Here is a 4,729-nt window from a genome sequence, read left to right as displayed (position 1 = left end):
TCACCCATAACTCTTTCTCTCTTCTCTCTCTCTCTTCTCTCTCTCTCTCTCTTCTCTCAGCCGCCGCCGCCGGAAATCACCCACCGGCGGCGGACCACCTCCAAATTAACACCATATAATCTCCACAACCTCCTCTTCCCATATCTCCAAACCAATTCCTTCAAAAAACCCTCAAACTCCTTGAATTTTAGATCTAAGAAACTTTAGCCGCCACTTTTTGGTCCAAATTCTTGAAGCTCCGGCCAACACCACCCTACAACACATACATGAATGGATAGAGCTCCACGAGACCTATCTTTTCCTACCCATTTCACCCCCAAAATCCCCGTCGCCGCCGGCCCGCTCCTCGCCGCCGCCACGGCTCCAACGCCAAAATGCCCCGAACCCCCCATTTTAGCTATTTTTCGGCTTCAAGCATACTTGTTAGGTATAATCGTCATCTCTTTAATTAATTCTAATTTTTTTTTATTTAGTAGATTAGTTTCTGATTTTCTTTTTTATTTTTTTTATTTTTTTTATTTTTTCTGTTTTGGTTATTTCTTGTTAATTAGAGTTTCAAGTTAGGTTTATTTAATTAGCTATCTCTATTTATTTTAGTGGTTTGTTAGATTCGTTATTGATTTAAACATGATCTTTAGTGTATTAGTTAAATCGTTCACTTTGTTAGTCGATTATTTAGTTGTTGTTAGTCGTTGTTCGATTATTAACGATGCTCGTTCTGTTTTGAGCATTAGTTTGTGAATTTAGTTATTTGTTTAGTAATTAGTTTGCACAAATCCAATTCATTCCCATCAAGTTGGTTTTAATACTGAGTTCAATTACGTTTTTAGTCTCGTCTATACTTTGTCAGTTCATAGTTGTCTAAGTTTTATTTGTGTTGAGCAAGTGGTTTGTTATTGATGGTTAAAATCTGAAGTTTAGTTTATTTTATCATAAAATAGGGTAATAGTAGCTTACTTTTACTAGTAAGGTGGCTGAAAGGACATTTTTTCTCCTTGCTTCTGACACAGCAGATTTTCAGGTTGTCCTTTTACCTTTGGGACAGACCTTGAACAGTATTTAGTACACAAAGTTAGTCTTTTGGACAGATTTTTGATGAACCAAAATCTGTCCAAAAATCTAACTTTATTTGCCTATTGAAAGGGCTAATTTTCTCCTATAAAAGGGACTGTCTTACACTTAGAATGCAGAGTTCCTTACTCACTGAAAAGGGGGACACTCTATCTTATACTGAGACACATCTTGGAGAGTTGCTGAAAGACATATATCTTTGAGAAAAATCAGCAGCTTAATACATATAACAAGCTGAAATTTCAGAGTTTTGTGAGGATTATTTGAGTGCAAAAAAACCTTGAGAAAAATAGAAAGATCCCTTTGGCAATTTGTGAAGTTGATAGCTACCAGTTTCATGCATTTTTGTTGAGTTTTCTGGGTTGTCTTAACACTTGAGTTGCTGCTGTTTCTACTGTATTTGCTGCTGAGTTTTTTGTTGCTGCACTGCTGTATTTTATTATTCTATAAATCAGGTAACTTTCAAATTCTTATATTGCAGATTCTTGATGATAATAAGAAGGATTTGATCCCGGTTTGGTTGATGGAACATATTGGATCTGATTTTGTTTCAAGATGAATGTTATATTAGTATTATCATCATGTAAATCTGTTAAAGATTAGTTAAATTATCGTTTTCTTCTTTATATATGTGATTGAAATTGCATTCTGTTAAGATTACTTAGTTTAAGGAAAAGATAAAGACCCCACTTTTAACCATGTTTGTTTAGTTTGGGCTCTTTTCCGTGAGTTACTTTCATGGTTCATGTATAATTATCTAAGAAAGACTTCTAACTTCAAATATTTTGATGCTTTAAATTATAGTCAACATAATATTATACTTAATATAGTTCTTCTTTAGCATTGAAGTATTACCGTTTTTTGTAGTTTTTATATTTAGTCATGATTTTTATGTTGTTAATGAGTGTAGTTTGATTAGTGCCATGTTGGTGTAGAAATATTATGTTAGTCTTTAAGAAATAAGTTGGTTAAGAAGATAAAATATAATAATTAGCATGTAAGCTTCTTTTATGAAAAAAATAATTTATAGTTTGGACATCAATGAAAGAAGCAATTTGGGCTTAGAAGAATACTTGTTATTTTGTGTTGTCTCGGTCATCGAGGCTCTTAAGCAACATGGGCCAAATAAGCTAAAATTTGTAGGCCCAATGACAATAGAAAGTAAGATGGGCATTTTTTTTAAAATCAATAAATTGTCTTTTTGTTAAATAAAATAAGTGGCCCAATACCATTAAAGTTTAACATAAGTTTACCCGGGTTTAAAGTCTTGCATTAGTGAAAATTATTTTTATAATAATATTATTTTTTTCAGTCGAACAAGTAATAAATATAAAAAAGAAGCGCTTTTTAATTAATTTAAGCGACAGGCAATTTTAGGCACGTTTGAGATATAGACCATGTGTTCATACACGATCCTTGGTCGTTATTATTATTTATTTATTTTAATAAAGTAGTCATGTGTGCATTCCCGCTCCTTGACTCTTCAATATTAATTGTATTTAAACCATGTGTACCGACACGTTCTTTGTTTTAATACATATAATCAAATAAGGACCTTGTGTGCTTGCACGCTCCTAGGCCAAAATTATTAATTATTAAGCGGTACTAGACAATAGTAACTTAAGGCAAATAATACACACTTTATCCAAATATAATTCAAGCCAAATTTTAGTCAATAAAAGCGACCGTGCTAGAACCATGGGATTCGGGGAATGCCTTACACCTTCTCCCCGGTTAACAGAATTCCTTACCCGGACTTTATTTTCGCAGACCAATAATAATAGAGTCAAATCTTCCTTTGATTAGGGATTCAAATAAAAGGTGACTTGGAACACCAACAAAATCAATTCCAAGTGGCGACTCTGTAAATAAATTAATCCCTACTCAATTTTGTCACTTTAATTGGAAAAACACTTTAATCCACATAATATTATTTTGCGGGTAGAAAAAGGGGTGTGACAGCTCTGGCGACTCTGCTGGGGACATTAATAATTCGAGCTTGTATATTGACTTTATTTGGCTTTATTAATTTTTGTATATATTGTGATTTATTTGGGCCTAATCTGTTACTTGTCCACTTTATAGTGTTTTGATATTGTTGAACTGTACATATAAATTGTATCCTCTCTCGCATCCCTCTGAGTCTTCTTATAGTTAGTTATGTTGTGTTTGCCTACCAGCATCACAAAATTTTTATCTTGAGATAAAGCCAGTTAGCCTACCAGCTTGTGGTGAAGGATTTAGTCGCACATGCTTAGGCGAGAGAGTCGTTAGCTAGCCAGTGCTATTCTACTACTGGTGACGCTGACGCTCCTCGGCTCGGGTTGTCCACTCGAGTAAGCCAGTCTAGACACCTCCTCCATCAGGATTTAAACCTAGAAGAACATACCTCATGCCGGATATCCCAAGTAGGTTCGCTTTATTTGCATCACGTGTATTTAACTTAGTGAGACTCGGCACAGGGGTCGGGTCCGTATAAGACAGGTATCCTCTTTGAGACCATAACGTTCACTTATGTGCTACATGTTACTTTATTTGGGAGGCTTGCATGTCGACCGGCTTTAGGGTGGATTAGTTGAATAAGCAGAGAAAAATAAAAAAAATAAAAACATGCTCCCGATTTCTATACAAATATTCGTTCTTTTTAAATAAAAAAATAAAAAAAAAGCCCGAAGTGATTTGGTGCGTTTGGTGTCCATGATTAATTTTTCATAAAGAGAGAAAATATAGTTAGTTTCATTGAAAATTTTATCACCGAACTACGCGGGTCTGATTCTCATCGGATGTGAGATACGTAGGCAAACCTCATAGGTTCCGGCCCCCAATTTTCAAAAATCCAAAAAAAATATTTTTCTTTAGAAGTCTTTCTTTGATACGTCAAATCCAAAATTCCAAAAAAATATTTTCTTCTTTTTAAAAAAAATGCCTTTCTCCCAAAATTCAAAAAAAAAAAAATCAAAATCCAAAAAAAATATTTTTTGTCTTTTTAAATTTTTTTTAAAAAAATAAAAAATCAATTATTTTTTTAAACAAAAAAAGTATTTCTTTCGAAGATTCCAAAAAAAAAAAAGGCAAAAAAAAAAAATCTGTCTTTAGAAGTTTTCTTTCAACAAAAAAAATAAATTCCAAAAAAAATAAAATTCGAAATATTTTTCCTTGCTAGCAGCTTTTATGGGATTAATTGTATATGAGTAAAAAAAAAAGTTAGTTTATTTTACTTTATTCCCGATTTGCCCTGAACTACGTAACGATATGATTTATGCGGCGACATGATACGTAGGCAACCCCCAAAAGGTTCGATTGAAATATTTCTCAATAATTCCAAAATAAAGGGAAGAAGATAAAAAGAAGTTAAAAAAAAAAAGAGAGAAGAAGAAGAAGAAGAAGAAGAAGAAGAAGAAGAAGAAGAAGAAAAGATAAGAAAGAGAGAAAATAATATGCAGCAGCCTTATAAGCCAGAATGAAACATGAAGCCTTCCAAAAGCATGTTAGAAGTGGTGATATTGTTAGGATCATGGCATATTACGTCTGATTCATATCTGTAAAATGCTTAACCCTAACACGTTTGTTGTCTCTTATCTAGTAAGTTTAAGGTGGTTGGTTTGTGGTGAAACTGGCAACACATCATTACTTTACCTGATCTAAGAAGAAGGTCGCA

At 33.4% G+C, this 4,729-nt stretch overlaps 1 long non-coding RNA gene across 1 annotated transcript; it reads left to right on the top strand.

Annotated features, from left to right (window-relative positions):
• On the top strand, window positions 1-1,770 carry LOC138904603 (uncharacterized). The gene is made up of 2 exons (XR_011413455.1): window positions 1-427; window positions 1,553-1,770. It is a non-coding gene; the product is annotated as an uncharacterized lncRNA (long non-coding RNA).
• Window positions 1,771-4,729: the final 2,959 nt, after the last annotated feature.

The sequence above is a fragment of the Nicotiana tomentosiformis genome, chromosome 2 (genome assembly GCF_000390325.3).
Source record: "Nicotiana tomentosiformis chromosome 2, ASM39032v3, whole genome shotgun sequence".
NCBI classification, from domain to species: domain Eukaryota; kingdom Viridiplantae; phylum Streptophyta; class Magnoliopsida; order Solanales; family Solanaceae; genus Nicotiana; species Nicotiana tomentosiformis.
Note: the sequence above shows the minus strand (reverse complement) of the source record. Positions and strands in the feature narration are given on the sequence as shown.